The sequence below is a fragment of the Myotis myotis genome, unplaced genomic scaffold (assembly GCF_014108235.1).
Source record: "Myotis myotis isolate mMyoMyo1 unplaced genomic scaffold, mMyoMyo1.p scaffold_m19_p_9, whole genome shotgun sequence".
In the NCBI taxonomy this organism is placed as follows: domain Eukaryota; kingdom Metazoa; phylum Chordata; class Mammalia; order Chiroptera; family Vespertilionidae; genus Myotis; species Myotis myotis.
In genome coordinates, this window is record NW_023416401.1 from 54,138,350 (window position 1) to 54,151,897 (window position 13,548).

At 43.3% G+C, this 13,548-nt stretch overlaps 1 protein-coding gene across 9 annotated transcripts in view; it reads right to left on the reverse strand.

The window, feature by feature from the left end:
• The window catches only part of WDR7 (WD repeat domain 7), a 305,323-nt gene extending 304,332 nt beyond the window's left edge, over positions 1–991 (reverse strand). For 4 of the 9 annotated variants that reach the window (XM_036321172.1, XM_036321165.1, XM_036321169.1 and 1 more), the window contains exon 1: positions 822–990. The gene's annotated coding sequence lies outside the window, so the exon portion shown is untranslated. Of the gene's footprint in view, positions 1–821 lie in introns of all 9 variants that reach the window. The other 5 variants (XM_036321173.1, XM_036321168.1, XM_036321167.1 and 2 more) reach the window with 2 other exon arrangements.
• Positions 992–13,548: the final 12,557 nt, after the last annotated feature.

Below are 13,548 nucleotides of genomic sequence, written 5' to 3' on the forward strand. Positions count from 1 at the left end.
GCAATATTTGAATCAGAGGCAGGGTAGTGCTGACTCCAAACACATCGCTTCAGAACGCTGCGTCCCACTGGTGAGAGGGAGTAGCAGGTACCCTCTTAGACCAAGTCCTAGCAGTGGTTCTCAACCTGTGGGTCGCGACCCCTTTGGCGGTGGAACGACCCTTTCACAGGGGTCGCCTAAGACCATCCTGCATATCAGATATTTACATGACGATTCATAACAGTAGCAACATTACAGTTATGAAGTAGCAACGAAAATAATTTTATGGTTGGGGGTCACCACAACATGAGGAACTGTATTTAAAGGGCCAGAAGGTTGAGAACCACTGAAAGGGTTGAGAGCGGGCAGGTGGCCTCTCACAGATGAGACTCTAACAGACGCCTCCATACCTTAGGCAAGGGCAAACTAAGGAGGAGTACCAGCGGGTAAGGAGACCATGGCACCCCCAAAACAAACACGTTGCCGGAAAACACTGTCAATAGCCACCCACCCATCATCACGAAGCACCTCGCCCCGTTTAGATTGCCACTGAGAACAGAGGGTCCCATCTCAAGACCAAAGCCAGTGTCACCAGAAGCAAATGTCACTTACCAGGTCAGGGAGCCCCCAAAGACACCCCCGCCCCCCTCTAGCTAGAGCACGACCCGGCAAAGGCGCACCGTTGTGGGCCTGCACCTCGGGCGCAGCACAGCACCGAGCTCCCAGCAGCGGAGCTGACAGCTGGCGCCGCCACCCCCGACCCGGGAGCCCACGATCTGCACGTTTGGGTGCAGCCCGCCGTGGAGATCCCCCATGGGGAGGCTCGCAAGCCGGCTCCCTACCTGTCACAGCTTCATCTCACGCCCTGGTGTTGTCTGCCTGACCACCCGTAGACGCCTGGGCGAAGGAGCGCCAGGCCAGGGCGTCTCTAAGAAGCCTGTGGGTGGGGAAACCTAAGGGACGGCAACCCCCAGCCCAGCCGCCGCCTCCCCGCCGGGGCTGCAGGGTGTCGCTACCGCCGCCGCCGCTGCGGTGAATCAGCTGACACCGGCCTCCACTGCTGTGACTTCTGCTGCAACTGTCGCAAAAGAAGACGAGGGGGAGGGAAATGCACACCGTCTGCAAACACGCCAGGAGGCGGAACGGAGGGGAAGGGGTGAGTGTGGGCAAGGAGTGCACGGCTGCCATTTTGGTTATGGGAAGTCTGGTCTAGGCTCTCTTCTCGCCTCCAATGCCCAAGGTGGAGGGAAGCGTGAAATGCCAAGTGTTAGTGTTTGCTCCTCGTGATCAGGCTGTTGCAAGTTTATTCTTCTGCCCCCGCGCCTCGGCCCAAGAGCCTGGCAAGTGTTAGCTCCGGCACTTGGATACTGTTTTCCTTTTACCCCCGAATTCAGCGGTCGCTCACACAGAGGGCCAGGGGGAGAGCCCAACTACTTGACTAGAGGAAGTCTGACCTTGCGCCACATTCCCGCAGAGGAGAGAGAAGGGTTGCACACGCGGCTTCTCTTCATCCCCCACCCCCCTCCCCATATGTCCCCATATACAAAATAGGCATCATAACCTCATGGGTGTCTGGAGATTAAACAAATGTTAATTACTGACTATGTTGTCTACCTTCCTTCCAAATATTTGTTGAATGAATGGTTGATACAGTCTTTTTAAAAAATAATCTTTTGATTGATTTCAGAAAAAAAGGGAGAAGGAAAGAGAGAAACATCAGTGATGAGAATCATCGATTGGCTGCCTCCCGCATGCCCCCCCCCCACACTGGGGATCGAGCCCACAATCGGAGTATGTGCCCTGACAGGGAATCAAACAGTGACCTACTGATTTGGAGGTCAATGCTCAACCACTGAGCCACGCTGGCCAGGCGATACAGTCTATATCAGACTGCCCTGGATAAGGTGAGATTATGAGAGGTCTTGAATGTCCTCATAAGCTTTTTTTAGACTTTATTCCAAAGGCAATGAAAAGCCATTGACGACTTCTGACCAATACATAGAGTGGTGCTTTTCCTATCAGTATTGTATTTGTTTATACTGCTGTATAACAAATTACCACAAATTCGGTATCTTAAAGCAGCATGCACTTATTTCCTCACAGTTTCCAGGGGAAAGGAGTTCAGGCACAGCTTAACTGAGTTCTCTGCTCATGATCAATAGGCTACCACTGAGATGTCAGCCAGACTGCATTCTCAGCTGGAGGCTGACTGGGGGAGAGTCTGATTCCAAACTCATTGAGGCTCATTCATTTCCTGTGGCTGTATGAGGAAGAGCTTGGACCTCAGGTCCCACAGGCTACCCACAGTTCTGTGCGACATGGGCCTTCCCAAAGGTTCTCTCTCAACATGGCAGCTCACTTCTTCAGAGCTAGCAAAGGGAATTTCTCTGCTGAGCACAGGAAAGCAGAAATCACATAGCTATCAATATAAATAATACAAATAGCTAGAGATAAAACTAGAGATAATAAACTCGTCAAGGAAGTGACAGCCCATCACCTTTGCCATATGCTATTGGTTTGAAGCAAGTCACAGGTTTCACCTGCACTCAAGGAGAGAGTGTCAGTCAAAAATATTAATCTGGCAGAAACACATCATGAAAATTAGGTGGGAAAGTGCCAGGAGCCGGTCCATCCTTGCTGTTTCAAGGGACCTGGCATATATGGCATACTGTTCTTAATATGTTTGCTCACCTTCTTGGCACTATGTGTTTTAACCAAGGTCACCTCTCTGAGAAAGGTTGTTTCCCCAGGTAGGTATTTTCCCCTGAAGTTAGGGAGGGAATAAAATCCCTTAACTAAGTGCCAGGCGGGTAATTAATCACTTTAACTACAAACAATCATGCTTAAGCTACATAATCTTTACTCCCTGGAATGGAGATAAGAAACGCCCTAACCTTTGGAATAGAGATTGATAGGATTGGGATCAACTGGTATAAATACAGATGTAACAAGACAACAGGACACAGAACCTAGACACAGAACCTACACAGAACCTAGAGACAGAAGAACTTCGCTGGAGAGAACATGGCAAAAGATCCTGGACAGAAACTGGCCACAGAACCTAGAGACAGAACCTAGCGAGAGAACATGGCAAAAGATCCTGGACAGAAACTGGCAACAGAACCTAGAGACTGAACCTAGAGACTGAACCTGGCTGAAGAACCTAGAGAAAGAACCTGGCTACAGAACCTGGTAGAACATGGCAAAAGAACCTGACTAGAACCTGGTGACTGAACCTGGCTGGAGAACCTGGACAGAACCTGGCTGGAGAACCTAGCAAGGGAACATGGCTACAGAACCTGGCTGGAGAACCTGGAGAACCTGGCTGGAGAACCTACCAAGGGAACATGGACACAGAACCTGGCTGGAGATCCTAACCAGAACTTTGCTGGAGATCCTTACCAGAACTTGGCTAGAGATCCTGGCTAGGCTGCTGATCAACTGAACGCTGTCTCTGTGTCATTCCTTCTTTGCCGACTCCGTCCACACCTTTGGGGACCCCTGGACCTGCTGGGGTTAGACCCCAGCAGGAAAGACAGAGAGGCAAGGTGATAAGTTGTCATTGCTGTTGTTTTAGCCCAGCCGTGGGCAAACTACAGCCCGTTTGAAATGAATAAAACTAAAAAAAAAAAAAGACCGTACCCTTTTATGTAATGATGTTTACTTTGAATTTATATTAGTTCACACAAACACTCCATCCATGCTTTTGTTCCGGCCCTCCGGTCCAGTTTAAGAACCCATTGTGGCCCTCGAAGCAAAAAGTTTGCCCACCCCTGTTTTAGCCAAAAGATGTGTAGTTGTCACCAGAACAGAATCATAAAATGGAACCCATGGGATAAGGCTTTAGAATTTAGTAGCAATTACCCTATACAACACACCAATACTTCCTGGACTTCCGAAATTCCAAGCTAGTTCTCTAAAAGGCAAGAATTATTCCTCCATTTTACAAATTTCAAAAAAGGGAGGTTATCACGCTGCCCAGTGCTCTACACGGAGACCACATTATCACCATCATTTTGGATTGTTTCATATGTGGGTATTTTTTTCCTCATTTGTAAATGTGTTGTTTGGTGCTCCCCCACAGTGCCTAGTACTTCGCTAATTCTGTTCTTTCCTTAGTGGACCCATTCCCCTAAAAGTCATGTCATGATTGAGGGTTTCACAATAGCACTGAGAAACTCACGCAGAATGGCTTAATGATTAAAACTACTTAAGGGCTTCCTTTTGCACTCTTTCACATGACATGAATGTCTACTGTTTTGAGACTTCTCTGTTTTTCCTATCTCATGACTTCCACTGAATTAAACCATTTCTTTCTAAGTAACAGAACGTCTTTTTAAAGAAGTATCTCTATTTACTCCATATTCTAGGGAGGAGTGAAGGTGATAAGATTGGGATGCTCAAGCTCCTCGTAAGTGAGGGTTTAGGGGCCCCTCACCAAGCTACCAAGATCAGCAGGGGGAAGTTAGGGTAGTAAAGAAGGTGATGAGTGTGCCCTGTCCCCAGGGACTGTAGTTTGTCCTACTAACCTCCCTCTTCTGTTTCCTATCAGGATGAGAGGATCACCAAAGCCCTGGAAGCGTTACTCTTTGCACCTGTGTGAAGAAGAGGATCCACGTGCTAAAAATCATGGACTGTGGAAGACACAAAGGTGTACTACCCAGATTCCCCTTCCAGAAAAAAACACTTCCCAGCTCTATGGAGAGTGGTTTGTGCACTGCTCCTGCTATTAGCTTCTTCAAGGTTGCCTCAGCTGTCCAGCTGGGGTTACCTATTCTTGGCATAACCTCGGGCAAATGCTTGAGTAATATAAAGTTAAGAGCACACTCTTCTTGGAAAGACCCCCAGTTGATGACTATCAAGAAGGCGTACCCTTCTTCTCACTATACCACCTTCTTCTCCCTTTTCCTTCTCTTCTTCTCCATCTTCTCCTTTTCTTTCTCCTCTCCTCCTCCTTCTTCTAACCACTTAAATTTTTTCAAATAAAAAATATTTCAAAAAAAAATAAAGATTAAACAGTGGCTATGAGTACTTTACTTTCCTTTTCATGAAATAGTACTGTACTTTCTTTCAGACGTCCAAAGTGGAACAGCATCATTTATTCAACACCCAGTGCTGGATACTGTACTGAGCTGGGCATGCAGGTAATGCAGAGAGCTGGTTCTGTGGTCACGTTGCTCACAGTCTGGCGAGAAGACAGTTACATCTACCGTGAGCACAGTGTGAGACGTGATGTGCGGCGGCGCTTTCTGCCGCTTGCAGTGGGTCTGATGCTCCTCCTTTCATTTTATTGTAATATGCTGAGTTTTGGTGGAAAACATTGTGTGTTTTTAAACTTGTTTTTTTCCCCATCACCATTTGGAAAACATTGTTTTTAACATTGTACACGTAGCCGCTTCCTTGTAAAGAATTCACTAACATACATTTTCTTTTTCTGAATGTCTTCAGTGCCTGGTCCTCAGATGTATTCAAAGTCTGCAAATATTGGCACTCAAGAATGGATTGACTGCCCTTGCTTGTTAGGCTCAGTGGATAAGAGCGTTGGCCTGTGGACTGAAGGGTCCCCGGTTCAATTCAGGTTAAGGGCACATACCCAGGTTGCGGGCTTGATCTCCCAATAGAGGGCGTGCAGGAGGCAGCTGATCAATGATTCTCATCATTGTTGTTTCTTTTTTTTTTTTTTAATTTATATATTTTTTTATTTTTATTTTTTATTTTTTTTTATTGCTTAAAGTATTACAAAAAGTATTACATATGAATTGTTGTTTCTATCTCCTTCTCCCTCTCTGAAATAAATTTAAAAAATATTTAAAAAAGAATGGATTGACTGATATGTGTATGTGTCTGCTGGAGGACATGCCTGAGAGAGCGAGCTGTGAATATAGTGGAAGCCTCTCTTAAGAGTCTTATCATTTCTTCCCTATCTGCACATTCAAGCCAGACAATGTCTACTACAGTACCACAAGCAAGAGAGAACTCTCTTTACAAGCAAAAATATAGTTATATGTATTTATGTGTAGTTTTTCCCTTCCAAAGAGTTAATTCCAACTCCCAATAGACTCTTTAAAAAATTAAAATATGGATTTTAATTTCAGAGGCTGAGGTGATGGAAATATTTGTCTAAATATCTAGTTTTCTTAATAGAGACTCTAGGCAGCTTAATGAATTCTGACCTTAGATATATTATTCCAAAAGAATAAGCTATTTAATATTTCTGGGAAACTCCCAAAACTGACGCTTAGAATTGTCAGCAAGGTTCTTCAGTTTTTTCCAGTAGAAAAAAAATATTCAGGACAGTTACAGATCACTATACTACTTCCTAGGAAACCATCTACTCCAAGATACTGCCTACTGTCCAAAACTAAAGAATATATACTACAGTGGGACAGTGGTCCATCTGGTGACTTTAAATGGCATTATTTAAAGAAGCACTTGTTATCTTAGGGAAAATCACACCCCTTTGACTGAAAAGATATTGCGCCATCTAGAGACAATTATGAGAAATGGTATTCAGTTTTCAAATCCAGCAGCATATTGCTAAAAAGGGTTGGGAAATTATGAAGCAGGATTTATTTTCTATTTAATATTTATATTACACATTTTCCCCTCAAAACTTTAAGTGTAAGATTATCATGTGAAATAAACTACCCAGTCGATAAGCAAAGTTAAATTGGTATAATATAAAATATTCTAAGTTCTCTACTTCTTCAGAAATAAGGTAAAAACATCCTAGTAAGCAGCAGTTATTTGTATGTGTATATACCACACATACACATACACACAAGGGTGCAGCCAAAGGAAACATAACTGTAGGCTGGCTCAGCTCTGGCTGCAGTTTCTAGTGTCTGCCTTGAGGAAAGAGGATTATAAGTGAGACAAAATACCTATGAACATGCAGTCAGAGGGGTTTCCCTGCACTAAAAATAGATTCCCTTGTAGAGCCTTGGGGTCTTGGTTCCTTGAAGTGGAGAGAAGTAGAAACCCAGGAAGAAATGGCAGACTAGTGCATCAAGGCAGATGGTCCATAGGCAACCTTAAACAAAGGGCCCCATTCCCTAAAGTAGTCACATGAGGCAGAGAGGGCTCCACTTGAAGAGGGTGTGTAGACAGAGACACCTAGAGATTTGCACTCCAAAGCCCCAACCCTACCCAAAACCCAGAAATTTGATACGGTTTCTAAGGCAGACACAGAGGAGATAAGGTTAAGATTTTGTTTTAAGTGGATGTAGCAGGAGGGTGGGGATTCAGACTGAAAATGAAATTGTTTACAACACAAAATAGTATTTCTTGTACACCTGATTTTGTGGACTGAGATTCACACCCATTATGCTTCCTTTCCATTCATTTACTCAACCATTACTTATTTTGTACCTACTATGTGCAAATGACAACTGGAAGAATAAACCCCTATTTCTAACATATCTACTTGTAAAATCAGCAACGTGAACCCATGGCAGCTACGAGTCATGATAGAAAGCCTTCCTCTAGTTACTGGCTGAACTTGGTAAGAATGGATGAGTCTGAAACAAATTATATTCTTGATGAGTTAAGAGGAAAGTCAGGAGTCATTGCTATGAAGTGGAGACGTTTATCCATTTCCTTTCTATATTTATCTAGGCCTGCAGAGTGGAACATGTTCCTTCATAAAGCATTCTTTGCTCATTCCAGCTGGAAAACCTCTCTCCTTTTTCTGAGCCACTGTGGTATGCCATCTATATTCTGCTATGGCACTTACCACATTTTAACTTGTATAGTAAACTTTGTAGAAGTGTCTTATCTCCCTTTTAATAGAGGCATTTCAAAACATTATCACAGTACCTTGTACATATTCAGTGCATAGTAAATGTAACATAATAGTAGGCAAAGTATCACCAAATGATGTTTCTCAAAATATGGACCCTTTGCATCAGCTACACTGGGTGCTTGTTAAAATTTCAGATTTCTGGGCCACCCTCCACCTCACTGAATCGAAAACTCTGGGTGTGAAATTGAGAACCCACATTTTAATGAACTCACTGCAGTCCGAGAACTGTGAATTTCAGGGTATGATAGTCAGAGTGAAATGTGGGGTGGAAAATAGGCTCATCTTGAGTGCTGACTGGTAGTGGGTGCTGCTGAATGGAATTCTCAGGCGGAATCTAGATAGACTCTGGGAAACCACGGCCTCTAATAGTGATGCCTGCCATGGCCAGGTGCGGCACAGAGTGGGGAGAGTTATATACAGCTATTTGGCATTTCCGAATGTTAATCTCGGGGAGGGAGAGAGTGTACCATCCATCTTAAGAACAATCACAAGTTACCCTTGCAGAGGTATTAGGGTCTATATTTCTTTCCTAAAATTTTCATGGAAATTCCAGGAAATGAAGTTTTTAGGGTGGCTTGTACAAATTTAGAAGAAAAATAATAACATCTTTTTGGAAAAGTCCCACCCACCAAAAGCTTATTTTAATTAACAAAATTAAGCATTAGGTACAAGACACAGGGAGATCAATTAACTATGAATATTATTACTTTTAGTTATTACTATTAGGGCAAGGAAGGATCTTCTTTGTTGAATTCTTGAGTAGGACTTTATTTTCCAGCTGTGCCTTCTTTCTTTATTATTATTATCGTATATGCTACTGATAATTACTGAAGAAATTTAGAAACTATAGATGAGAAAAAAATCACCCAAAAAGCATCACTCTGCAATAAAATCTACTAAAAGTATCCAGGCACATTTGTAAAGTCTGTTTCTATGTAATTTTGAGTGCAGCCTGGACAGAGCTAAAGCAGCTACATAATTAAGTTACACACTTCTCTGAAAGGGAGTCTTGTCGTCAGTAGAACAAGGACAACTGCCACCTGGCCTGCATCTCTGAATTGTGGGAGAATCTCTCACAAGAGTGACTCATCAAGGCCAGGACGGTGTAGGACTCATGTCTAACTGCTAAGGATCTAGCACAGTGCCTGGCACACTAGAGGCCATGGACGATTTGTGAGCTGATTCCAATCTTAATTCACTGAACTGCACTGGCTCTCTGGATGATAGCCAATGAACCGCTTACTATCAAATATGTCCCTCAGGTTCCATCCTTTTGGTCTTTGACCCTGACTTTTGTGATCTTCCGCCTGCCTCTCTGCTCTCTTGTAAACCCCCTTTTCTCATTTTACTCCCCACTTGTGCTTGTCCTTCAATTTCTGTTCTAACCACTTCTTTTCTGTGTCATTCCTGATGAACTCATGGAGTTACAGCAGAAAACTATGACTTTTATGCTGCCAACTCTCAAAAATTTACCTGCAGCTTGCTTTATTAATCTTCCAGGCTCCAATTTCCCTGGTGTTCAGTTGTTTTTTTATATCAGTCAGGGTCACAACAAAAGATGGCATATTAGAGGGGGGTAATTGAGGAGAATTTAGGAAGGAAAGTATTAAAGCTATCGACAGGTTTTGGGAGAATAAAAAACAGGATGGTGTCATTAAGGAGAAACTAAAGACAAAAACATCAAGAATGAGTGGTGAGTAGGAAAGTTTTACTGTAAGAAGGGGTATTGGGTCACCACACCATTAGGGAGGAGAAAGATAATAATTCTTTTCAAACCAGAAGACTTCTATTTGCATTAGGAGAGTGAAATCCCTGTGTGTTGCTCGTGAGCTCATAATACCTGAGCTTACTAGCTCCGTAAGAGCTTGGATGGTGACTGGATGTGGTTCCTGCCATAAAGCATGGGAAGCCTATCTAAGAATTATGGCTTCCAGGTATCTCTGCTTCCCATGAGAGGGCCTAGATTTGGGATTTCGGTGGCCAGTGTTTTTGCTGATTATGTGACATGTACTACCAACAGCCAGGAGTGATTCCTATTTTCAGGGTTGAAGGGACAAGGGAAAATTGTGGTTCTAGGAACTCAAAAGGATATGAAGAGCCTTTGGTTAAGACACAATTAATCTGTGGAAACACAGCAGGATGGGTGCTGACAGAATCAATAACTGGATTTCACTCTTGTTTACCCTTCAATCTCCAAAAAGAATCTCCAACAAAGCATACTATTGATGTAGTCTATATGGGTCAGCTTTATAGAGCTAAGAGCAGGGTAAAGGAAAGTTGAGAGTGGATGTGAAGGAACGCAAGGAAAATAAACAACAAAATGCCCCTATCAGGTCTAATTTTTACAATGCCTCTATCTTGCCTCTCAGGAATCCATAGATTTCTAAGGTCTTGCTTTCACATATCACCCCTTAATATTTACTATTGCTGTCTTAGTAGAGACTCTGTTTGCTTTAAATATATATACTTTTATTGATTTCAGAGAGGAAGGGAAAGGGAGAGATAGTCATTGATCAGCTGCCTCCTGCACACCCCCCACTGGGGATCAAGCCCGCAACCTGGGTATATGCCCTGACGGGGAATCGAATTGTGACCTCCTGGTTAATAGGTCAACATTCAACTACTGAGCCATGACTGCCGGGCTCTGTTTGCTTTTAAGGCAAAACTGGGAGGACCATTGGGAATAATAATAATCCACCTGTTATGCACTGAGCTGTGAGCCACCACCCGCCCCCCCCCAATAAAAAACAAACTCATGGGTTGAAGCCCTAACTCCCAATGTGACTGTATTTGGAGATGGGGCCTCTTTAAGGAGGTAATTAAGATTAAATGAGGTTGTAGGGTGGGGCCCTAATGTAATAGGACAGGTGTCCTTACAAGAAGAGGAAGAGACCCAAGAGTATGTGTGCTTGCATGTGTGTATGTGCACATGCTTGCACAGAGAAAAGGCCATGTGAGGACACAGCAAGAAGAAGGCTATTTACAAAACAAGGAAGAATTCTGAGAATTAAATTTCTTTTGTGTAAGCCACTCAGGCGTCAGTATTTTGTTAGGCAGGCTAGCTAATATGCCATTGCTTCTAAACATCTTTTACTGAGTACCTTATTTTCTCATTGATTTCACATATATCACATACTATTATACTTAATCCTCACAATCCTAGAAAGTAGATATTATCAAACCAGTTCTCACAGTGAAGAACGCTGAGGTTCTGAGAGGTTAGTGACGTATTCATGACCACAAAAGAATAAGCAGCAGAGATTTGTTATTGGAACTTTTGTCTATTTGGCTCTAAAGCCATTAAACTGTGCTGATATCTCGAGAAAGGAATTCCAGTTACTATGGCTCCGCTCTGGCTGGGTTCAGTTAGGGATAATTATTTTGTTTCTGAAGCACTCTTAGCCTTCTCTTTTCATATTTCTTGGGCTTCAATTATTACCCAAACTAATGACTCTCAAGTCTGTAAGTGTAACCTACTCCCTTTTCTTTAGTTTCAGACTCATCCTTCCTACCATCTACTGTATGCCTCATCTGGGTATCCTCAGGCATCTTAACTCAGTAAAGAGCACAGATTGAAATATTTGCATTATTCTCGATTCCTCCCTCTGTCATCTCACTAATTGGGTCCACACTGGTCACCAAACCCGGTGGCTCTTATCTTCTAATTGTTTCTCAAATATATCATTACCTCCACATCTCCACTGCAGCTGCTCTCAACTCAGTTCTTGGATTACTTTAATAACCTCCTAAACTGGTCTCACTGCCTTCCATCCTCCTCACAACTGCCTCAAGGCTTTATCTAAAGACACTTGTAATCACAAAATTGCCACGAAGTGATTACTTCATTACATTCATGTAAAGATACACATTTCTCAACTAGTTATGATCTCACTACTGTCTCCCTCTTCAATTTCATCTCCCCAGCTAAAGCCAAAAGCAAATCATTCGACTTGTCACTCAGCACCCTGGTGTTAGAGAGCCTTAACGTGAATGCAAACTTGACTTCTTGCTAGGTGTGTGAACTTGGGAAAATTAGTCTAAAGATGAATACTAGAACTCACTTCACAGGGTGGTTGTAAGAATTAAATGAGCTAATACACACAATGAGCTTGTATCGTATCCGACACATACGTTGTCACATATTAGGTACTATTATTATCATCAGCCCTCTCAACCCATGCATTTGCACCGCTGGTCCCTCTGCCTGGAATACCCCTCACCTCTCACCGTCTGGCTATTCCTTTCTTTTTTTTATCAAGATTCAGTTCAGATCTCACTCATTTATGGAATATAACAAACAGCATAAACTGATGAACAAAAACAGATCCAGAGACAGAGAAGCATCCATCAGACCGTCAAACCTCAGAGGGAAGGTAGGGGAGGGTGGGGGTAAGGGGGAGAGATCACCCAAAGGACTTGTATGCATGCATATACGCCCAACCAATGGACACATGAAGTATGGTACCTATTTGCTTTGTTTAACAATGGACAGGTTACTTTGATTTTCTAAATTGTATAAGTCATCCCATTCGATTGAATGCCTTATTGATTGTAACGTGACTATCCCATTGTGGTCATACTGGTCTTAGAAAGCACATTTTTCCTTCACCTGGGAAGGACAGCACAATTATCCTCAATTGTTTTAGTGGCCACAGATAATGCATTCTAGTTGATTGACTCAGTGGTCCCAAGACCAGGACAGCGCAATTACTCTAAATTACCTTGATGGCTCTAGATAGTGAGTTCCTGGCAACCCAGTGGCCTCAAGACCCGAGGGCTCTAGATAAGGTGTTTCTGCCAATTCAGTGACCCCGAGACCCAAAACTGTAATTAACATGCTTAATTCTGCTTCTGTAAACTGCTTTTTTGCGAACCAGGTTCCTCATTCTAAACCCTGGGATTAATCAATACCTTTGTAATTTTTGCCTATATAAACCTGAAGTTACGACCATCTGATCACTATGAGATTTGGGGAATGGCCCCTCATAGTCTCGGACTGCAATAAATGTGACTCTTTAATTCGACTTCTTGAGGCGTCCTTCTGTGATTGGCGGGGTACATTATAACACAGACAACAAGGGGGTGAGGGCATGAGGAGGGGGGAGTTGGGGGTACAATAGGGGGATAAGGACACATATGTAATACCTTAATCAATAAAGAAATAATAATAAAAAAAGATTCAGTTCAGCCCTGGCTGGTTTCTCAGCAGTTAAGAATGTTGGCCCTCTTCTGAAGGGTAGTGGGTTCGATTTCTGGTCAAGAGCAGGTACCTTTGTCGTAGGCTCCATCCTCAGCCCCAGTTGGGGCGCATGCAGGGGGCAAGCAATAGATGTTTCTCTCGCTCTCTCTGCCCTCCTCCTCCCTCCCCTTCACGCTCTCTAAAAAAAAAATCAATGGGAAAAAAAAAAATCCTCGAATGAGAATTAAAAAATAAAAATAAAAGACTCAGTTCAGGGGTCACATCTGGAAAGTTTTCCCTGCCTCATCCTCCTATTTCATTTGTTTCCCCCGTTTCCTTTGCAAACGTCTTTGTTCCGTAACTACTGTTTGCGTCTATCACTAAAGTGGGAGTCCCTAAAAGACGGACAGTGTTTTCTAGTCTTTCTTTTTTTGACACAACTTAAAGACAAATGCATAATATTTTTTCTGGATGATTGCACAGAGAGCGCCCACGTATTATGAGATCCGTAAAGAACTGTAGCCTTGAACCCCGGGGGAAAAGGGGCTCCTTTTTCACCTTCCCGCCCCGAGAAACTCCTGGAGAA